The sequence below is a fragment of the Rattus norvegicus genome, chromosome 12 (genome assembly GCF_036323735.1).
Source record: "Rattus norvegicus strain BN/NHsdMcwi chromosome 12, GRCr8, whole genome shotgun sequence".
Taxonomy (NCBI): domain Eukaryota; kingdom Metazoa; phylum Chordata; class Mammalia; order Rodentia; family Muridae; genus Rattus; species Rattus norvegicus.
In genome coordinates, this window is record NC_086030.1 from 35,589,760 (window position 1) to 35,614,109 (window position 24,350).

The following is a 24,350-nucleotide window of genomic DNA, read 5'->3' on the forward strand; positions in this document are numbered from 1 at the left end:
CCCCAGGACAGACTACAGGGGCAGAGTCTTGGTTCATCCTTATGACTCTGCCAGAAGAAACCCGCTGGCCCCAAATCATTAGCCAGAGATATTCTATTCTCTTCTTATTGACCAGAGTCAATGACAAGTTTCCTTGCCTGGTCAAGGTCAACCTCAGTGGGGTGCTCCACACAAAACATCTCCTAGGACTTGGAAGTAGACTGACTGAAGCTCCCTTCACCCTTACAAGTGTCTCCATTCTTCCCCCTTGAACATCTTCACTTCAGTGGCTTCTCCTTCAGCACCTTGGTTCCCTCCAGACTCTGAAACTGATGTTAACAGTTAGTTAAGAACCTTGACATCCTGTCGTAAAAATATTAAAATTTTGGCTTGGGGCTTCTTCCCTGCCTTAGACCATTTATGCTCCTGGATGAAAGACACACACAGATCCTTTATATTTGAATATGCCTTAGGCAGCGTCATAGCTGGGCAGCTGCCTACCCTCCATGTTGTTGGAATCTGATTTCCTATCGATAACCCAAAGTTATCACTTACTGTTTACTGTGTTCCACCCAGGCCACTCCTAACCCAATTGGGCAGCCCTCTAAGCTCCCTTCTCTTGACCCTTAGCCCGTGGTGGCTCTCTTTCTCCTTCCTGCACATTGTTTTTCCATGGTGGCCTCTCTCTCCCCCTCCTCGTGGTCCTCTCCCTCCAAGCCCAGAAAACCTCAACCCCACCTATGTCTCTTCTGCCCAGCTATTGGCTGTCGGCATCTCTATTGACCAATCAGAATTAACTTGGGATGAGTCCCAGGGGCTACATGCAGATTCCAGGTCTTGGAGGTCCACACTTTGCATTTCAACAGACAATAAAAGGCAAGACCTCAAGAACACTCCCATGCCCAGTGTGCAATTCACCTGTTTCCATTGAAGTAGCCATTTCTCTTCTGGAATCCTCCTTTCTTGTGGCCTTAGGTTCTCTGGTGACAGTGTCACTTCCATGTTCTTCATGGGACATAGACCATGGGTTCTATGGGTCTCCATTTTTCTTACTATCTCTGTACTGTCCAAAATAGATGTGTGGGCACAGCATGAGTCACCTTTCCCTCCACTTCTTCATCATTGAGTAGGACACGCAATGGCCTTATGTTGACACGGTGAGAAGTGAGTGACTGAAAATTTGAAGTAGTGTGCAGAGGAGATCATCATGCAATCCCCCCCCCCCCAAAAAAAAGTCAGAGAATCTGGAAATTTTTCCATGTTAAATTTGCAATAGGGGAAAATTGAGGGTTTTTTTTTTTTCTGAATTTTTTTCTTTTACCCATCCTTATGTTGTTAGTTGGTAACAAGTTAGACTTTAGACTGAATTATCTCTCTATGTGTGTATTCCTTATATGTGATTAAGCATGCCATTCTCATGGAACCATCTGGTGACTTTTCTCCAGATTTGAGCTGAAGTTTCAGATACTTAAATATTTGGAATTGTCGGCTGGAAGATTCTTTTTTTTTTTTTTTTTTAATTAACTTGAGTATTTCTTATATACATTTCGAATGTTATTCCCTTTCCCGGTTTCCGGGCAAACATCCCCCTCCCCCCTCCCCTTCCTTATGGGTGTTCCCCTCCCAACCCTCCCCCCATTGCCGCCCTCCCCCCAACAGTCTAGTTCACTCGGGGTTCAGTCTTAGCAGGTCCCAGGGCTTCCCCTTACACTGGTGCTCTTACTAGGATATTCATTGCTACCTATGAGGTCAGAGTCCAGGGTCAGTCCATGTATAGTCTTTAGGTAGTGGCTTAGTCCCTGGAAGCTCTGGTTGCTTGGCATTGTTGTACATATGGGGTCTCGAGCCCCTTCAAGCTCTTCCAGTTCTTTCTCTGATTCCTTCAACGGGGGTCCTGTTCTCAGTTCAGTGGTTTGCTGCTGGCATTCGCCTCTGTATTTGCTGTATTCTGGCTGTGTCTCTCAGGAGCGATCTACATCCGGCTCCTGTCGGTCTGTACTTCTTTGCTTCATCCATCTTGTCTAATTGGGTGGCTGTATATGTATGGGCCACATGCGGCTGGAAGATTCTTAACTGGTTGTCTCATACCGGTCAAGTTCATTTTCCTAGGATCAAGGCTGATAACAAAGTCAAGCTTAATCCTGTTATAATGTCACTGCAGGCTGGCTCCTTTACTTCACAACTACTCTGATATTATAAGCAACAACTAATTTATATGACAAATCAGGTTTTAAAACATGTCAGAAGTAAGTGGAATAATTCTGTAAGATTTTCTTAAGTAGCATGAGCTCTGAACACAGAAGTGCTTTGGGAAGGCTTACAAATAATTTGGTCTTTACTAGATTGGCTTGTTGCTATTATAGTTAATTTTTGCCAGGTACCAATGACTTCACTGAGATGCAGCTTCCATGCCTGAATTCATCTTTCTCTAACTTACACTCAGACAAAAGTAAACATAATCTCTTTGTAGAAATCACTCCTTAAATTGGAAGTGGAAGTACATTCCTGTTTACAATTCTAGCTTTCACAAGACTAGAAGCAGGATTGTCGGAAGCAGGATTGTCATGAGTTTGAGGACTACTGGAGTTACTATTGGGAAACAGTTTTCCTCCCAGTTGAAGCATTCCACACTGTAAGAAAGCTCATTAATGCTAAAAAAGGAGACAACACAAAAGTCTCAGGAACTTCCTGAAACTGACAAGATGCACAAGAATCTCCTTCCATAAGGTTATGCAAACAGTGAAAACTATTGAGGAGACTTTTCCACCGGTTGAGCTGCCTCCAAGTTGTTTCAGATTTTGTGTGTCCTCAGTCATACTGGGGTGAGCTTTAATACAACTGCCTTTGAGCCCTTTACATTGGAATGTGACAGTCACAGCCATTGGCCAATTCAGGGAAGTACTTAAATATGCAAGCCTAAATCTCTGAGAACATTATGGTATAAGCCAAATTACCCAGGAGGTAGGAGCCTGAATGTATATGTACCAGGAATGTCTTTCTTTCTTTACAGGAGGCAAGGCACCTTTACTATCCGAGACAAGGGAAAGACCAGAAGGAGAGACAAAGAGACTGAGACAGAGAGACACACAGAGAAAGCAAAAGCAACATTAGATCTGGAAAACTCAATGACAGCAAGGCTCATCCTGCTTCTCTGCACAGCAGGTGAAGCCCCTGTAGTTAGTGACTGAGGAATAATTATAACAATAAATCTTAAGTACCACCCCCATAGCCCAGAATTTAATGGTGACTTGTGTTCCCTGACATTTGGGTTGTTAGTTTCAGTGGTGGCCAGGCAGATGCACAATCTGACATTCCCAGCATGAGGTGTGGTTCAATCCTGGTTAAAACAATTATGCTCACTTTGTTCATTATTAATCAAAATGTTTCTTGGTTCTGAACAGTGAGCCAATGCTATAGAGGGAACAAACTTTATCTTCTTGTGAGAGCAGCAATCTCGCTAGGTTTACAACAGAGGTCTGCCTGCATCTGTATAACATCCCAGAGGCTGTGTTGCTGGGCATGACCTGTAGAGATTTGTGTGCACTCTGTATAGGTGTGCAAAACACAAGCTTTTACTCTTATCAGTCAGAATCCAAGCTGTATCCAGGCAGTTCACCAATGGTACAAATGCAGAGAGGCTGAAGGACATGACTTCAAGAGGTGTGGACAGGGGCTCCAGGAACCCGGGAGTACTAGGAAACCATCACAATACCTAGTGTTTCAGATGTGTCAGGACAGCCATTTCATCTTCCGTTTTTAATACTTCTAAGTTTGAAGACCACATATCCCAAGTGAAATGAAACACTAAATCAGTTTACAGCATTTCTGACTCATTCTTTTAAAATTAACCCTGTAGCTCAAAGCAATGACTCAGTGCTGGGCCATTTTTCTCTCAGGTCCTTCTAGGATACAGCTATAGCTTCATTCAGTTGCAGGGTTGGATGTTTCTAGACTGTCCAAGACCTTCTCATTTCCATGCCAGGATAACCAGCCTGCTGCTAGCAGGAGCATCTACAGTTTCTTCCACTAGGCACCACATCTTTTCATGAGCTGGGTGTGCCCCATATATAGGATCCTCGTCTTTAGGGAAGCATTCAAAAATGGTGGCAATGGAAATGGAGAGATCTTTGTCCCTTCTGATGCAGGACCTATGGTGCTCATATTCAGCAACTTGAAAATCGATTCTTTTCCTGGGCGGTGGAACTGCAAAGTCTCAAGGTAAAAGTGTGAGTACCCAGAAAGACAGACGGCCATTCTACAACGGACATTACACCACTCTGGGGGAGCTTCTCTTAGGGATGAATTTCATCTGAGCACATCCATTTACTTCCTTGCTACAGGAATGTGTTTGGTTCATGTTACATCTTGTATGGGGATGCATGGGCGACTCCTTGGGTTACGTCAGAGTCTAAGTGTAGTGGGTTGGCTTGGTGATGCTTGTATTCTAATGCTAATTTAGGCCCCCAAAACTGGTAGCCCTAGAGATGAGAGAGTCTGTGCACACTCAGACGTTAGCTAAGTGACCCTGCCCCCAGTTAATTGTGATTGGTAAATAAAGATGCCAACAGCAAATAGCTGGGCAGAAGAGACATAGGTAGGTTTTAGGTTTCCCGGGGCTTGGGAAGAAGAAGAAGAACCTGTAGGAGAGGAGAAAGGAAAAGTTACCATGCGTTGGCTGAGTCATAAAAATGTGGCGCTGGGGGCTGCATAATTGGAGTTAAGAGCAGCCCAGATGGAATGTAGAAAATACCAATAACAGGGGCTGAAGAGATGGCTCAGTGGTTAAGAGCACTGACTGCTCTTCCAGAGGTCCTGAGTTCAAATCCCAGCAACCACATGGTGGCTCACAACCATCTGTAAAGAGATCCGATGCCCTCTTCTGGTGTATCTGAAGACAGCTACAGTGTACTTATATATAATAAATGAATAAATCTTTAAAAAAAAGGAAAATAGCAATAACTTAAGCTTATGGATAGGAAAGTAGATTCTAACAGCATGAGGGTAGTAGGCAGATGCCCAGCTATTGTGCTGCTTAAAGCATATTTTAAATATAAAGGCTGTGAGTGAGTCTTTCATCCAGGAACAATATAACCAAGCCTGGGTAGAAATCTTGGCTGGGATTTTTAAATATTGAATATTACATATAAGTAATTTCTTTGTATCAATGGTGACCTGGAAATGTCAGTGTAACACACTTCCTGGATGGGTTCTATTTCTACAGAATAAGATACTGTCTGTAGATAGTTTCTTTCCTAGCTACACACATACACACACACACACACACACACACACACACACACACACACACACACACATCTTGACCCTCATTGACTCAAGTTATCTGCAAACATCAAAAACTCATTTTTTGAAATTGTTCATTTAAGAGTAGGTAAATAAACATACTTCTTGGGACTGTACTATCCTTTGTACTATCCTTTGAGTCAAAGACAGTTTATGAATGTGTGCAGTTTTTTTGTGTGTTGTATAGGGGATATTTTGTGGGATGTCTGTGTGTATTTGCTTGAAAAGTTTATATATATCTATATATCTATATCTATATATCTATATATACTGGATATATAACTTAAATATATAAAAATAAGCGTACCAAATATAAGGTAGGCTAAATGTTCAACAAGAAAGCACTGTCCTTCTATTAGCTCTAAAATAAATAATCAGACCTGAAGCCTCCCCGCCAGTTTCCTTTCCATCCACAAATGCTCCCCTCAAATGCCTACAATATTATTTACTAGGCCTGTAGTGGGTAACAAAGAAATGGACCCCCAACATGGCAGTCCTGACAGTACTAAATCAAGTCCTGCTTAAACTTGGTTTTCACAGGAAATAGAAATCAAAGCTTTTCCCATTTTAGTGTCTAAGCTGCTGCCCCTGCCACTGCCCCCATAGACCCCTATAAAATCCAATAAGCTTTTGCAGCCAGACATTGTCCTCTACTATCCAGGGTAGATGACAGTTTTTCATTAAAACCTGTTCTATTTTTATGGAGATTGGCCATATTCAGCGGTCTCCTGTCACGCCTACTTACAGCCTGGTGCAGAACTTTCTCCAGTGAAACAATACAGTCGTATCTATGGTGTATTGATTTCTGTGACGCAATGCGATTTTTTACGGAATCCACTCACAATGCTTGTTCTTCATGGTTTTTATTCCACTCATTTCTCATTAGGAGAGAATGCTTCTGCTCCCCTGGCCATTATATGCTTAGAAAACATTTGTATGGTTTTTATCTCATAAAATGCTCTTATTACATAAACCCTGCTGGACTCATGAATGTATGGTTCACTATGCTTTTTGTCCAGCATATTAAATATTTATTTGGATCCCTCACATCTGGGTCCATGGCATAAATAAATACATAATTCTCCTTAAGCAATGTACATTCCCCAGTCTACACTATTTCTGAGCACTTAAGGCTAATAATATATTCATTAGATTGCGAGTTTTGAGCGTCACGTGTGCTGTTGGTAAATGTCCCTTTCAGGAAGCAGAAGTTTATCTATGAATGCAAATGAATATTCCTGTGCATATAATCTTAAGTATGGGTCCAGTTTTGAGCAATAGTTAAGATGAGGGTGAAGGCAGCTTTCAGAGACCATGACTTCTAGAGGCAGAGAGAGGGACAAGAGTATGAATGATCTTGAGGTCACATAGTATCAACTATGGGAAATCACTGTCAGTGGCTGTCTCTTGGATTCACCCTCTACAGCTTTGTGCCCAAGAGATTCATTCTTTCAGGTAAAGTCCCATCCAATAATGATGTTTTAAGTGCCTTTCCCCCCTGTTTGGTCAGTCCAGCAGATGTCATCTCAAGAAGACTTGACACTCAGTAGAAGAATAGATTTCACCTCATACCTTGTTTTTCCTCATGCTTGGGAAGATGGTCACGATGAGGAAGGGAGATGAATGTTCCTTTGAGGAAGGGACTCAAACTTGAAGTCCTTAGAGAAAGTTTAAGGAGACATCTGCTAGAAAGTCATTGTTTGTTGATATTGATGATGAGGCCAGAGATGCTGTTGACATTTTGATAATGCTAATGGTTCTAGTTGTGATGAAGATGACAATGGTCTGATGTTGCAACAGTGGTGAAGGACAATGACGTTGATTATGTTTGTAATGGTGGTGCTGGTACTGATGATGGTGGTGATCATGATGACAGTGATCGTTATGTTATTGGCGATGTTGTTGATTTTTCTGGTAATGGTGTTGATGGTAGTGATGATAATGATGATGGTGGTGGTGGTGGTGATGATGATGATGATTTTAATAATGATGTTGGTGATGACCAGTGATGATGGCAGTCATGATGATCATTCTACTTGTATTGGAACTCTTCCTCCTGTATGACAATAGACAAGTCACGCTGAGCAGCTGATATTATGATCATAATTTCCTAAGGAAGAAATGAACTCATTTGCTTTTACCTAAAGACCAGTTCCTCAGTGTTGCAGTAAAATTAAATTAAAGCTGTCTTTTATCCCACACTAGATCCAGCACCATAGTGGCCCATGACATCTGTTTGATATTTTCATCTCAGTCAGCAAAGCATCTCACTGGCTTTGCTCCATCCCATACCACACTGCTGATGGCTACTTTCTGAGCCTGACAACAATCTCTCTACTTGTCTAGTTCCCAAGGATGTTGCTGTCATGACAGACACACACATCCCAATTCTGTGGCGGCCCAGTGTCTCCAGCCACCACACACACTCTCTAGAAATCAATTAAATCACCACATGAAAGAACACACAACACAATAACCTCTGATCCAATTGATAAGATATAATTTGCTCAACTAGACATACAAAGCCCTGTACACATCCATCCCTATTCATATTGAATATTCATAACAACCTATAAATGTGCAGAGAAGAGTCTTAACAGCTGCCTCCATGTTCTCTTGGCTGTTCCTACCTCGCTGCAGTCTCCTCCTCCTCTCTAAAACCTTTCTCCCACCCATCCTTCCTTCTCATCCAATGACAGGCCTTGTTGTATCTTGTACCTGCCTTCACCTGCATAATGAAATCATCCTGCACCTCAGTGCTTCTCTCAAGTATGTTCTGGACACTGGGCAGTTCATTCCCCATTTCTTGATTCCCATTTTACCAACAAAGACTTAACCCACACTGCAGAATACCTTGTGCCTTGTGATTGACATCATTGAACCATTTGGGAACCTTTCCCTGTAATGAGCCATTTGATGATGAGCGTCCCATTCATTCCAGCATCCTCTCCTGACTGGTATAACTGCTGACGTCACCAGAAACATAGCCATCAGAACTTACTCCAGCACTGTCAAGAGTCAGCTGCAACATAAACTGTCCCTTACCTTAGGTTTTAGGCATCTCGGTGGTAAACTCCTTTCCTTAGGATAGGAAATAAGCCATGGATCTGGAACTAGACTTGGACCCTGAGCTCTGCCACCAACTTGCTGTGTGATTTCAGGCATTCCTTAGCTCCTCTCTGGGATTCAGTGTGCATCTGATGATGTGTTTAGTTTCTAGTACTCTGCAGAATTTTCCCCGTTGCATTCTTTAACCCTGAAGTTAAAACTCACCTTACTTCCCCACTTGGCTTATGGACTCACAGCCTCCTGGATTCCTGTCTAGGTCTCTGTTTTGTTTTCTCATGCATTCTATATTATTGTCTGTCCTCAGTGGTCCTGTATGTGAACTTGCTAAGCCCCCAGTTTCCTTAAAGGTACCATTTTACAGGGCTTCCTGCATTCATGCATCCAGTTTTACAGATGACTCATGGAACCTTCATCTCTATTCTGAATTCTTTTTTTTTTTTTGGATCTTTTTTTTTTTTTTTTTTTTTTTTTTTTTTTTTTTGGAGCTGGGGACCAAACCCAGGGCCTTGCGCTTCCTAGGCAAGCGCTCTACCACTGAGCTAAATCCCCAACCCCTCTATTGTGAATTCTTAATGCACCCAAATGATCACATTTTAGACATATTTAAGCACTTCAGTAGTCATGGCTCATGGTTCCTCCCTACCTTCCGTTTCCATGCCTTACCCAGCAACCACCTTCTTCAAGTCATTTCCACCCACCCCTGACAATACCTTGAACCCCGGTAAACTCTGCAGGAACTCCTGAGTGTCTAGATTCACTTCTCTGCATCTCTCTCCTGTTCTACTGAGATATCACCTTCCGAAGGGTCACAGGTGCTCACTCTCGGTTGCCTTCGAACTCTGGACCCGTTATTTCAATTCACAGTTTGGAAGGTGCCACTTTCTCATAAACTCTCTACCTAGTTCCATCTCACTTGGGATGACAAACAAATTCTGCCAACCATCTGTCTCCTCTTTTCCTGGCTTGTTTTCTTCCCTTCTGTCTTCCTCATTTATTCACCACACTCCACTAATGCTGCTTTTATTGTTTTTCTTTTATCTTGCCCTGCAAACCTCCCTACCCAGGGCAAGTGCCCTCCGCTGCCCTCACCCCCACTCAGTACCTTCTGTATGCAAATTCTGCAGATCCTCTGGAGGAATGACTGGTGATGCTGCCTGGCAATCAATTTCCCCTTATCACAGGAAGCACACACACCTGCAGCCAGTGGGGGAGCACAGCCCATCAGCTGCTCACCTGAGAAACCGCCCTGCATCTGTGAAGCATCATTTCCCACGGACTTTGATGCTACTTTTGGCTGGAAACACAGCGGGCATCTAAATTCTGGCTCGTCGCACTTCCTTTCAATCCCGCACTCTCCATCATTTATGCACTAATTGTTTAGGGAATGTGTTATTGTTCTCAGGCATTAGAGATCAAGACGGACACATCTGCTGCGAAGTATTGAAGATGAGAAGACCCAAGACCAGACCCAAAAGAGGCACCAGGGACCCTGGCTTTAAAAACATCGGTGAGCGCCAAAGCCTAGGCTTAGAGAACAAATGCAGACTTTTGTGTTGGAAAATAGCGTCCTTATTTCCAGCCTGCTAAAGGGACTTTGAGAGTTCTTCACAGCCGTTGATCAGGCTGAGTGAAGTTTCATTACTTATCTGTTTTTCACGGTTGGTTTTTCTAGAAGATTCGGGGGTCCGGTTGATTGTCTCTCTTCTGAGGAATAGTTATGAAACCATCGAGGGTAGCTCAGCTCTGTCATCCAAGCGTGCACCTCTGGGGTTTGACTGTTTGGCTTTCTTTCTTTGTTGCCTACATCTCCACCATAATTCTTGGCCAATTTGCTGAACTAGAGGCTTTGAAGGTATGGACTCTCTTACTGGGACGGCATCATGAGAATGAGAATTAACAATCTTGAAAGGGACTCGGAGCCCCACTGCATTTTCTGCAATGCTGATTAATTCACTAGAACTTCAGTGATTGAAGAGCAAGCCTAGAGCACATTATTTTGTGCATCTCCAAGCATTCTTAGTAGCCATTTATTGCCCTGTACCTGACTTAACACCTTTGTGACCATTGGGCAAATCCTTTAGAATGTGTGAACAGACACCTGGTTTCCAACCCACCAAACAGCTGCCAGAGAGCCTCAAGTTCAACGGCAGAGTTTGCTCTGCTTTGCTGTAACCCGCTCCCCTATGTTTCCAGCAAAGTTTTTGAAAAGGGTCTTCATTCATGTCTTTCATCGTTCTGTTACTGTTAGTGGACAGGCAATTCCACTGGTCTGCTCTCAGGGACCTGGCAATTGCTTACGTCATCACCTGCCGCCGGCAGGCGCTCCAAGTGTGCTACCGATAAAGAGGACCCCTCCACCACCACCCCACCCTTTTGTCTGATTTGATGTGCCCCTATTCCCTCCCTCTATGCCCCCCTTTTCTCTGCCCTCAGGGCTCTCTCTGCTCCAGTCTGTCTGTCTACATATCCACTTGTCTGCCTCTATCTCTTCACCAAGTCCTCATTTTGCTCCTCTCCCTGAATAAGCCTACTTTACATCAGACCTGTTTCATAGGGTTTTCACGTGTGCACCTTGGTTCAGGCCCACCAAAGAAGGTACCCTTCACCACATTGTATTTCATAATGGTTACCATAAAGCCTTCATTATTGTTTTTAATTTAACTTAATTTTTTTATCCAACTCGATGCACCCCTCCTGGTTACCCCCTCCCATATCCTTCTACCCTTTCCCTTCTCCTCTGAGCAGGTGGGGGCCCCCTGGGTATCCCACCCACCCTGGCACTTCAAGGCTAGGCGCTTCCTCTCCTACTGAAGCCAGACAAGACAGCCCAGTTAGAAGAGCATATCCCATGTACAGGCAACAGCTTTTGGGATAGACCTGGCTCCATTTTTAAGGAACCACAAGAAGGTCAAGCTACATATCCACTACATATGAGTGGGGAGGTCTAGGTCCAGCCTATATATGTTCTTTGGTTGGTGGTTCAGACTCTGAACGCCCCAAAGTTCCAGGATAGTTGACTGTTGGCCTTCCTGTGGAGTTCTTATTCCTTTGGGGCTGCAATCCTTCCCTCTATTCTTCCATAAGAGTTCTGAAGCTCCATCCACCGTGGATTGACAACATCCACTCTCAGAGGACAACAAGCTCCTGTCATCATCTTCATGTTTCCTATGTCTACTCACCTGAGGAGCCATAACTTACTCCCTAAAAATAATTCAATATTTCCTTTTACAGAACTCATTCTCACTGCCTTAAACCACCATCATTATTTTGTTACTTTGTAACTAATACAAACAAGTATGGCAGGATTTATCACAGCCCACAAAGCAACCCCCTTTTCCCTTTTATGTCAACCCTAACTTAGTGCGAAGGCCCCTTAGTTACTGAGGAATCTGCTGTCTGTCCTCTGTTGCAGAATGCACTTGTGTAAATGGGAGGTATTAAGGCCGAGAAACTCTGAGTGCATAGCAAAGCCCCAGAGGGTCCTGGCCCATATCTGAGCTCCTGGCTTGGACCTAAGGAGAGATCCTGGGAGCTATTGATCGCCTCATGCCTGACTACTGCAGGGTCTGGCTATGGTCTACCTGTTGAAGCAAAATGTGGTGTGGTGTTTTTGTTTGCTTGTTTTTTGTTTGTTTGTTTGTTTGTTTGGTGGTAAACACCTCCAGTAGACATCTTCTTTACTGAGGTAGTGGGAAAGAGATAGGAAAGGAAACATTATTACACATCGTATAGCTCTCACATACTCACTTTTTTCATTTGTGTTCTGTTCAGAATCATGCCCCATGTGCACAATAGCATTGCTGTGATAGAACACACACACAGTATTTATGCCACCATTGAACACATGTCAGAGTAGGGACTAAAGCAGAAATGTCCCTGCATTAATGGGAATATCCCATTTAACATCATGATATCCTTACTCTTATGTTTAATTTTATTCATGTACTATGTATGAGGGGTATTGTGCATTAGTGTCATGGAACATTTGTGGAGGTTAGAAGATATCTGGTCAGCTTTAGGTGTCACTTAGCACAGCCTAGAGTCATCTGAGAGGGGAGTTTCAATTGAGAGACTACCCAGATAAGAAAGGCCTGTGAGCATGTCTGTGGGGGTTGTCTTGATTATTCACTGATGCAGGAGGGCCTAGCCCACTGTGGGTGGCACCATTCCCCAGGCAAATGATCCTGTGCCATATAAGAAAGATAGCTGAGCATGGGCCTTAAAGTGAGCCAACAAATGGCATCCTCTAAGGTTTCTGCTTCGAGTTTCTAGTTGAATTCTTGTCTTAACTTCCCCCGAGGATTGGTCATTACATGTAAACTGAAATAAACCCTTCCTTTTCATAAGTTGCTGTTGGCCAGAGCATTTTATCACAGCAACAGAATGGAAGCTAGAACAGAGAGAGCAGCATTGTGGGATTGGTACCCTTTCTCCATCATGTCTTGGGTTTTGGAGTTAGAACTCAGGTCATCAGGCTTTTATCCACAGAGCTATCTCACCAGAGCAATATATTTTAAATGGAGATGCAATTCTGTAATTTCTAATTAAGATAGTATCAAAGAAGAGACATATTGGTTGCTATATATGTATCTATTTTTTAATCTATTAATTATGCATCTATCTCTCCCTCTCATTTTATGTCTTCCCATGGTTACTTCAATTCTGAGTTGCCAGTAAAGAGACCTGTATATTTCGAGCCACAGTTTTGAATCTCTCTGTAGTGGGTTTGGCCTACTGTTGCTTGTGTTCTAATGTTAATTTGGGTCCCCAAAACTGCTTACATGAGTCTCTGCACATAGCTTCTGGGAACCTGCCTCCAGTTGGTTGTGACTGGTAAATAAAAATGCTGGCAGCCAATAGCTGGGAAGGACAAAGGTGGGGTGGGGTTTAGGACTGGGAGAAAGGAAGGAAGAGAGAGGAAGCGTGAGATACCTGATGCCAGAAGAGTTTGGAGAAGAGGAGAGGCTCCATGCCTGAGGAGAGTACAAGACAGAGAGACATGGCTGCCATGTGAAGGAGCCGGGAGAGTACAGCAAAGATCCTGGCCCAAATTCCAGACCAGCCTAGATAGAATATAGAGTTTAGTAATAACTCAGGATTGTTGGTGGGCAGTGGATTAACTCCATGGAGGTTAGGAAGTAGCCCAGCTATTGCGCTGTTTAACAGCATATCAAAATATAAAAGCCGAGTGTGTGTGTGTGTGTGTGTGTGAATGTGTGTGTGTATGTGTGTGTGTGAATGTGTGTGTGAATGTGTGTGTATGTGTGTGTATGTGTATGTGTGTTTGTATATGTGTGTGTGTGTGTAAATGTGTGTGTGTATGTGTGTGTGTGCGCGCGCGCCTGTGTGTGTGTCCTTCATTCAGGAACTTAAAACAATGTGGCAGGTAGCAGCAAAATCTTGCCGACAGGATTTTATTAATAAATAATTATTTCAACACTTCTCAACTTTTGTTCAAGAATATTAGTAACTACATCAAAGGGTGAGAAACAGTGCTGTAGCATTTTTTAATTCTCCCATTGATTGTACCTTAAAAATCAATCTAGATTCAACTTTCCATTTTCTAGGTCCCTGATCATACTGAAAAATATTCTTTCATGGCTTTACATCTACTAATTTTGTTTTTAAGATTTGTCTTTTCTTTTGTTAAATGCATTTAACCTCTGGGCCATCTCTCTAGCCACAGTTTTCACTAATTCTTAGCTTTCCAACTTTTAAAAAAAGCTATAATATCTGTGTCAGTTATATAATGTGTATTCCACTAGTACAATTTAAAAATAATTTTATATTGGTATGAGTTAATTGGCACTTTATATACAGTGCCAAGCTTCGTAGATGTATCTTCTTTCAAGTATATCATACACTTTGATTATATTAAATGCTCTTACCCATCTCTCCCTCTTTCTGTTTTATTAATTTCTTCCCTTTTATAGAATTCTACCTTTAAACAGGTATCATTAATAAGTCTATTCAATGATATTATATCATTCATTATGGCTCTTATAGAGGACCCAAGTTTAGTTCTCACTACCCAAGTTGCCTGCCATTCAAGCTCCTAGAAAAGAGAGAGAGAGAGAGAGAGAGAGAGAGAGAGAGAGAGAGAGAGAGAGAGAGTTGTGGGTACATTCAATGAAGAAAAGAGGCACTGACACAAAATGAGTGGCACTACTAAGCACTGTGCTACAACAATGACACCAGTCACAAAGACTACCTACTATGTCAGCATGTTAATGTGAACTCACCAGAACAGGTGTGCCGGTCATCTTTAATCATCAATTTGGCACAGACAAGAGTCTCTGAAAGTCTTTCTATCAAAGAAAGCCTCCACAGATAAATTGCCTAGATAAGATTGGCTTGTAGACATGTCCTTAGGAGACTGTCTTGATTGTTAATATATGAGGGCCCAGCCCACTGTGGGCAGCACCAACCCTAGGCTGATGACCTTGAATATTATTTTGTGTGTGTGTGTGTGTGTGTGTGTGTGTGTTAATGTCATGCATTAGCTTGCCTGTGTGCCAATAAACAGTGTCCCTCATGGTTCCTGCTGTGCTCTTAGGCTCTTAGGCTGTTCCTTGGTGAGAGGTAATGCTGTATGGAACACCAATCATGCTTATGTTTATATTCCTGCCCCCTCAGTGATGGACTGTGACCTGAGAGAATGAACCAAATAGACCTTTCTCTCCTCTAAGTTGTTTTTGGTAGGATTAATTTATTACAGCCACAGAAAGAAAAATAGAACAGGGAAATCCATAATGACAGAAACCAGGTCTGTGATTGACAAGGACTAGGGGCTGGGGAGAACCAGGGCACAGTTAGTAAAGAACAGGACTGTGTAGATCACAGTGGAAGATTCTGGAACTATTTCACAGTGATGGTTACATGGCAACTGTGTTTTAGCATTACTTGATTGGGTTGTCTTCTTGACAGGGTTACAGCTGGCAGTACACTGTGTGGATCCGATGATTTTAAAAAGAAAGGAGATTAAATTTAACTTATTTATTTACTTGCTTGGTGACTGTTTCAGGTGTGTGTACAGTCCGTAGTGTGGGTGTGGAGGTCAGGAGACAACTCTCAGGAGTTGATTCTTTCTCTCCACATTGTGGGATCTCAGAATCAGTGGGCCTGTGCCCCTACCCACTGTGTCATCTCACCAGGCCTGACTTCAGACCTTGGCTGCTGGTTTTGTCTTTTCCCAACATTCTAGAATATCACAGTCCACCGGCAGCGAGCTCTCTGCCCCAGCCCACTGACTGTACTGAGAGATTTGATGGTCCACCATCAGGACCAAAGGCCGGGGGGTGCTGAGAAACCACTGGATGTGCTTTGATGGAGGGATGTGCAGTTTTTCTGCACCCTCCAAGCTGAACAGCAGAAATCGGATCTGGGCACTTCTCTCTGTCAATGAAGGGAAGTAAATACAAATTTTGAGCAGGTTTTCAGAAATTGCTCTGACAGCTTTTCTATTATAGTTCAGTGACTCTGGGAGTGAAGATCTATATTTTGTTGGGATTAAATTGTCGGAGGGGTAAGCTTCTCAGCTGACGACAATCCTCCGGTTTTCAACAAAGGTTAGCAACCCAATGGATTTGTGCTACCTAAGATTTTTCATTATATGTATGTATATATATATATATATATATATATATCATATATATGCTTTGAGAAATCCATGACATAACGAATTGGGAAGAGATACATGAGAGAAAACAAAGCATCCATGAAAATTGCCGAGGTGGGAGGCTCTGGCGTTGTGTGAATTTTCTTTAAACAGAAATGTTACCATTCTTTTGCTTCTGTGATTTGTCAGGTGAAATAAAAGAGGTGAGCAGAGCGCAGCCTGAAGATGTTTTCCTTATTTTCTCCCATTTTCTCTGACTGCTATAGATCTCCTGCCACTCAAAGTTAGAGATAAATAACCCACCAACAGGAAAAACAAAAGCGGGCTATGAGCAGAAAAACGTCCTGGCCTCAGAACAATAACTCTAGGCTCAGGAAAATGTGTTTAGCTCAGAGGGAAAGCTCTCCCATTGCTTGATGCCTGGCTCGAGGCACAGTACAGACCAGAAGGATTGGGCTCAGGCTTGGGGTTCAGCTTAATGATGGCAAGACAGGTCAGGGATGGGGGAACTGAGCTCCAGGACTTAGTTGTAAGGATCTGTGCCTCCCGGGGGTGTTAACAAATTGAAATATATTTACATATCCTGTCCCTAAGAGAGAAGGCATCTCAAGTCCTGAAGTTAATTTATAAGCAATGGTAAAAAGCAGACTTCGGTCACTTTCTACTCCGGGGTTGTAAAACTAGTGGCTAAGTCGATATGTGCTCCCAGAGGGCCATTTTGGGGATGTTCGCTGAGTATATAAACACTGCCCGTAAGGATTCTTGTCTTCAACTGAATGTAGTATCTGAGATGAGGCAGCCTCACGTCTGTCCGAGGACGTTCACTCAACCCGGATGGCCCCCATTTGGCTAACAGATGCAAACCCGTAATGGCAAATTACATTTAATTCGTTTTTACCTGAGAACAAACTGATGTGGAGAGTCCATGCAAGGAATGGGTAAAATGCACACCTAGGGTCTCGTGGGGGGCACAGAACAGAAGGTAGGACCTGTGAGACACAGAAAAGCAAGAAGAATCCTTCACAGAGCACCACTTTGTAGTGCACATTGGCCCATTTCTTCCCCTGCACAAAGTGGAGCTATATTTGGTTTTCAGTACAAGGTGTTTCTTCTTTCAGTGTCTTAACTGACAGGTCCAGGCTGGGTTTCTTTAAATATACTAAGTTGTCTTCGTGAGGGACTGATCCCATTCTCAAGAGCTGGACTCTGTGGTCTAAGATTCTATCAATGTCTCCACCTCCCAATACCGTTAAGATGAAGGATTGGGTGGCTCTCCTGTGATGCCAGATGCACATGCCTTTCTCTGGGTTGTCCTACACTGAATCTGACCATGTCTTACAACACGAGAGGCATTATAACAATGCAGGAATGGGAGAGGATGGGGTTCAATGGCCATGTTTGGGGAAAAGACGTGCGAGATCCCTGGGACGCAGGAGATAATAAAGTCACTGGGAGTTGTTTATATCAGCAGCTCTCATAAAATGCTAAAAGGACATAGGAATGGGAACGCGCTCGAAGGACTTCTGTGTCTACAGCTAAGACTTGCTAAAACAAATGTCAAAAGTCTGAGGATATTATTGAAGGTTCGAGTGCATTACACAAGACGTACATTAGATTCGACTATAATGTGACTAGTAACTACAATTGCTCTGATTTGCTCACACACCAAACACTAACTTCCATGACTTTTAGGTGATTATTTAAAGATATGACTTAACACTCGAGGCACCCACATGCCTGTCTGCCCACTGTAGCAATCTCAGCCATTGACCCCTCTGCAAACTTGGATATAGTACGGAGCCTAGAAGGACAGGAGAGTATTTGTGACTTTCCATCCCACAATGGATGACAAAGAGTCACGCCAAGGTGGATGATGACCTCATTTCTGTCCTCCAAGTTCCTTTATGCTTCAACGAATTAGATAGAAGTCTCTTTTTGCAAAGCATTTTCTTTGGATGGGTTTTTGGGATAATCAAATAGTTGAGGAGCACATTTGTAACCGAACTACACAGCTTGCTGAGTTTGGCCAAGCCAGCGTGTCCTTTGTCTCAACTCAGCTGGATTTTCAGTGCTGTTGTATTGTTCGAGCTCAAGTTTTTACTTGGCAATATTTACACTGGTGAGCATTAAATGGGGGAAGATAAAATTAAAGTTGTGTGAAAGATTAAAGCTGCTTTGTGCTGAGAGACATCTTTTACTGCTTCCAGCCCAAGTGTTCGCACTCCATAGACCAAGTGAAAAACAAATTTAAATTAAAGGAAGGAGTCACAGGTCTGAACAAAGCTGCTGTCCTTGGGGGAACCTGGTGATGTCTTATTTTTCCAAAGATAGTTGCTGATCAACACGTCCAAATTTCTATTCTGTAGGTATATGTCAGGAGACCCACAGTCTTTCTTTGACCCATACACTTAATATCTTCAGTGGGTGCCCTCCCTTTCGGTGTTCTGTGTGAGGTGCAAAGAAAGCCATGAAGAGCTGGTCCCTTCTGCCCATGACTAAGGACCTTAGACACTGATTAACTGGAAACAACAGCCACATGTACCTTGAGATGCATGGGATATTTTTTCTTTATTTTTTATTCTTTAATCTCGTTTCCCTTTAAAACATTTAGAGTTGGGGGAGAGCCAAGGAGATAACTCAGTCATTGAGGTGCTTGGCATGCAGGCATGGCCACTTGCTCACAAAGCCCGGACCTCACATAAAAGAAGTCATGCTCACACTTGTAATTCCAGTACTGGGAAGTGGAGACAGGCAGATTCCAGGCACGGAGTCTAGGTTAGTCAGTGGGCTTCAGGCCAAAGGCAGACTTTGTTTTAAAAAACAGGACAGGTCTGTTTAATGTTGCTTGCATGTGCATATCTTCAGAGCTGACCATTTGGTATTGGATAACCAATAGGTGTGTGCTTTTCCCTGGTGAAGACTATTTCTCCCACTCTCGGCATTCCTTATTTGCCTGCCATTCTCTATGTGGGGTCGGAGCCTCAAAGGGTTCCTCTGTCCATTTTGGCATGTCTAATGGCACCATCCTTCTTTAGCTCATGTTTAGATGTCCACATTGGTAGAAAGAAATAATTTTTAAAAACCAAAATATAAAAGCAAGGTGAACAGGCTCTGAGGAATAAGTGGGGCGAGGGGAGATACCACACACACACACGTGTGCCCACATACCCAGCACCTATATACACAGACATATCCTAAGAAATGTATTTCATTAAGTTAGACTTAATGTTTACTCAAGGTCATGTTTACTCAAGTATGAGTTGCTTCCCTGCTCTCTCCCTTCCTATCCCTCCTGTCTCCTCCTCTTACTCTTCTTTTTAATTTGTCTTTATTTTGTGCTATTAGCACTGCTTCACTTTCCTCTCTGTATTTCTTTAGAAATTCAAACCTTGATGCCACCATTCTAAATCCCAGTGGCTCTATAGTATAACCTCCATTGAGCTTCCTAAGGGGTATAGCACCCCGCCATATTGGGCAGTATCGGGCACACAGAAGCTCAGTGTTACAGAGCTATTGAGCGGTTTTGCTGTTGTCATCTGCTCATTATTGGAAAGTATACATTTGATTAAAAACAAACCCATGGCCTTACCCTGGCATGGCCATGCACACCTAGAATCTCAGCACCCCGAAGCCAATGCGGCGAGATAGTGAATTTGGGGTGAATTTGGTTGGATGGTTTTGAGACTTCGTCTCAAAAGAAAACAGAGGACTATGCTTTGTGATCGAAGGGATCTTGTTTTGTCGTGTGTGTTTGTTTGGCGTTGAGGAAATAGAGATGTGTGTGAGTGTGTGGGCATGTAAACCCATAAGATATTTGAAATGATGTAAGCTTTGCAAAGTAGAAGACTAAATGATTGTCGGACATATCATTAAACTAAAGCAAACAATGAGTGCAATCTATTTGCCCTATAATCTCTCCTCTTCTCCCTCCCTCTTTCTTTTTTTCCTTTCTCCTCTCTCTCCCTCCTTACCACTCTCTCCAGTCTTCCTCTTCATCTCCCCGCCAACCCCTCTTCTGTAACCTGACTTGCCCTCTCCTCTTTACCTCACTTCCATCTTCTCGCTCAGTCTCCAGCTTTAAATCTCCTCATCAAGCAGGTCCCACATACACGTCCTTGGCCTTGAGACACATGGCCAAGCCTAACCTCATGGGAAGATGGGCAGTAAATTCTATTTCCAAAGGCATTTTGTCTTCTTTTCCCATTCGAGGGCAGCATGGGTGGGTGGTGCAGGGACATCATGTCCTCAGCACCTGTCCGTGTTTGTCCTCTGGACAGCCATCATTTTATTTTGGCTACAATCCTCCCTTCTCACAGAAATTTTAGGCATCCGAGGGACTTGTCTTTGTATCAATCATTTTGTTAATATAATTCCTTTATGTAGATAGTCAAAAAGACTTTTTACAGGATAAGAATATCGGACATATATCTCTTCACTCAAAACTTCACAAATTGGATTTTGAAAGCTTCAAATGGATTACCCATTATTTCTATGAGAATTCTAAGTCATATATTCCATTATCATTTTTTTCAAAGCACTAAAAGCACATTCAGAGGCTTCCGTCTATCTCTAGCAGATCCCTCCAGCACTCCGTGGTGTCTATATTTCAATCTCGAGGACAGGACTCAATTTCTCCATCCTCTCAGTGCAGAGGAGCCCGTAGAATCCACAAGGATGTCGCAGAGGAGGGGATGTGCCTCCTCCACACTTGCTCTCTCTTCCACTGTCAGGTTTCCATGGAGGAGCGATCCTAAGCACAGGGTAGATGCACAGGATGCGAAGAGCCTGGGTCCCCAGTGGATCTGAGAAGCAGTCGGGAAATGTAATAGCAGGAGGCCAGTCGCTGCAGGACTCAGGAGATGTCAGGACTCCAGCCTCACTGCTTTAATCCCGACTTGTGTCTAGAATGGTCCAAGGCAGAAGTTGCTCAAGAGAAGTGTGGATGAGCCCAAGAATTGGACCCCTAGATCACGAATATTTGGATTATTTTTCAGTTCTCTAAAAATCCTAGAATTTTTGTGTAGTCAGCTTTCCTGGTTCTCTTAATGCCTGGCAGAAATATAGGCAGAAACCAGAGCTTCCGTGCCTGATGAGGCCCTGGGTATCTGTAGTCCAACCTTGGAACAGATATCTAAAGGAAGAAGAGAAGAACTGTGATAGGGTCAGCAGGGTGGAGTAGACAGTTAGATTTATCCTAAACTTCAGTCAGAGGCAGAGGATGGGGCCTCACCTCAGGCTCATTCTATAACCTGATGTGTCATGGGGGATTAACCTGATGTGTCATGGGGGGGTTAACCTGATATGTCATGGGGGGGGTGCTCCTGAATGTTCTCCTTCTGAGCCCTCATAGCATCAAAAACCAGTTTTAGTTGGATTATACGGTGGTTACATCTGTGGATTTTTGACAAACACACATGCTCTGAACTGAGGCGCCAGCAAAACATCATTGCTGAAGATAATTAAAAGTGAGCTACTTTGATAATATCTGACCCTCCCTCCATCTCTAACTCCTCCAAGACCACAACACTCCGTCCCAATGCCAAGTTCTTTTTAAACCCGATTAGTGCTGCAGCTATGCACAGTGGCATGGGGCCATCCATGGAGCACAGACCAGCTACCAAAAGAAATAAGTAAATTGCTTGTTCTGCATTGAAAGGACTCCCCCTCTCTGCCCCTCGGAGGGTTCACTCACATACAGGTGGTTCCTATCACAGCAAGGAAGACCTGCCCCATTGTTGCCCAGTTCCAGAGTTTGGTCCTCTAGGAACGTACACAGCAAAAAGGAATGAAAATATCTGGGACCGAACCAAATCAGAACAGGGTATATGAAACTCTAGATGTTTACACTGCCTTTGGTTTGGGATAGGAGGGTGCATGTGAATTTTACAGACCTAACAATTTTCAAGGCTTCCTTTACTTTGAGAAAAGGTGTGTGTGTGTGTGTGTGTGTGTGTGTGTGTGTGTGTGGGCGCGCGCGCGCGCGCGCGCACTCGAGTTTTTAGTTGACTCACTTGGAAACACCAACTGGGTCATTTGTGGAGGGGGGTGGGTAAAGTCTCAAGTTGGAAGAGATGGCAGGCTGCAAAAATGACAGCAGGCAGGCGAGGCATCAGCCTGGAGGTTGCACGGTTCACTGGGGATTGAACTCATAGCTTCATGCTTGGTAACAGCTCCACAAACCAAGCTGTGTCCCCGTGTGTCAATGGCAATATTTCTATGTCCCCTATTCTTTCATTGAAAGTACCATAAATATATTACTAAAACACCCAATTAAAAAAAAATCTCAAAAAAAAAAAAAAATCTCCCTGTGCTCACTTTGGAAAAGTCTCCCGAGTTCTCTGTGTAGGGTCTCATGCATAAAGTAATAAATATTTCCATTGTCTAAAAGGAATCCCCTTAGGGGGAAAATATGATGTAAGTCATTATGTGCGAAAGGACCTAACGGCAGTGAGTAATCATCTTCCTGTTCCAAAGTCACTGGGAAAATTAGATGATAAGTATTCTTTTTAAATTATCTGCCACAGGGATACAAAGATGACTAAACACTTAAGAACCGATACCACTCTTCTAGAACAATCCAGTTCCTTCTGAGCTCATACCCAGGTGGAACAGCTCACAAACATCAGCAATTCCTGTTCCAGGGAATCCTATGACCTCTTCTGGCCTCCACAGGTAGTGCACTCACATACACAGGTACACACAACACTTCTACACATACAGAAAAGATACATCTTCTAAAACACTTGATACATGAACTGCCATGATGGGGATCCTCAATAATTCAAGTCCAGCCATGTCCTGCGCGGTCGTCTCGCCGGCAAGAACGACGCGGAACACCAGGATTCTTCTGCAGTCTAGCCTTTATTATACAGCTCTTGTGAGAAGGGGAACCCCGACTGAGAAAAGAGTGCGGCTTATGTACACTTGGAAGACTCGTGTCTCCACCTGATTGGTGCACAGTGCTATACTCAATTAGCATGCCTCGGGCGTAGGCTATGACAAGTAGGCGCATGCGTGTTGCTGCTCTTCGGGTTTTGCTGACTCACGCACAGGCAGCGCCATCTTTTAAGACGAGGCGCGGCTCTGCAGCACTAATGGCTGCCAACACAGCCACTTGCCATGAAAACCAGACAGAGAAAACAACAATGAATCTATATAGAGTCTTTGATCAGAATGGGAAAGACATGGAGACACAGACCCTTAGCTCTCCCTTTGGAGGTGTAAGGGTCCATGATTTTCTGAAGAATGATACCTTGGGCTCAAATAGCGTGTAAATGCAAAAGAATGTTTTATTTTGCAGAAGTCCAGCATGCTGGGGTCTCCCATTACCAACATAGACAACCAAGTGAGCTCACAGGCCAGATTTAAAAGCATGTTAGGGGAATTCCGGGGAAGGTGACCTTTATCTTGCTCCATCTCTCTGGATATTCCAGAACCACTACTGGGGCATGGAGGCTGGAAACTGTTGCTGACCCATGTCCTTGCCTCAGGCCAGGTGGCAGGGCAGCTTCTGAGGCCCGGGCTAACCCAGTTCTCGGAAACAGAGATTTAGGGCTCAGTTTTCTGAGCTGCCAATTTGAAGCCTGTCCTGGAGTCAGCCCAGCCTTCTCATTGGCACAGCTGCGAATGCCCAGATTCTATAAGGAAGGAATAGATGGGGGTGTATATGGGGAGGAGGGAGGCTTGTGCAATTAATTAAGTCTTGATCAAATTGCTGTGGGATGATCATTATCTCGAGATTGATCCAGGAGGCTTTGTCAGGATAAGAACAATGCTGTTTTCTGAGGCAGTCTAGACTCTTGTCACAAGATGTTTATTGATCAGGCCCACCATTCTGGGAATCCAAGGTGACTCTTGGGGCAAAGGAGATGTTCAGGAAGCATGGGCAGAGACACCCTCTGGCACTCTGAGGCACCCTCAGGCATCCTCAGGCAACTAGGAACCTCTCCATTATGTTTACTTTTGATTTTCCGGAGACTGGAAAGATGGGAGATGTGGGTCAAAGGGCACAGAAAGTGTTTTTTGTTTGTTTGTTTCGCTTCGTTTTTTCTTCACTTGACGCACAAGGTGTACCCGGAATTTTAGAAGCTTTAAAATTGTCTATTGAGGGGCTGGAGAAACGTCTCGGCGTTAAGAACACTCGATACTCATGCAGATGACCCCAGTTCAATTCTCAGCACCCACAAGGTTGACTCAGAACCTTGGGTAACTTCAGCTTCAAGGTATCTTACATCCTCATGGTGCCTCCCTGGTCGCCAGGTATACACATGATAGACATACATACATACACGCAGATAAAACACCCATACACAAAATACAAGTGAAAAAAACTTTTTAAAATATCTGTGTCTTCGGCTCTCACCCGTGGCTGTACATCAGGGAC

At 43.5% G+C, this 24,350-nt stretch overlaps 1 long non-coding RNA gene across 3 annotated transcripts in view; it reads left to right on the top strand.

Annotated features, from left to right (window-relative positions):
- Nucleotides 1–24,350, top strand: part of LOC108352445 (uncharacterized) — a 58,587-nt gene that overhangs the window by 3,216 nt on the left and 31,021 nt on the right. For 2 of the 3 annotated variants that reach the window (XR_005491936.2, XR_010056520.1), the window contains exons 2-3: nucleotides 2,990–3,141; nucleotides 4,125–4,197. This is a non-coding gene — a long non-coding RNA (uncharacterized LOC108352445). Of the gene's footprint in view, nucleotides 1–2,989; nucleotides 3,142–4,124; nucleotides 4,198–9,751; nucleotides 15,827–24,350 lie in introns of those variants that run through there. The other variant, XR_001840672.3, reaches the window with a different exon arrangement.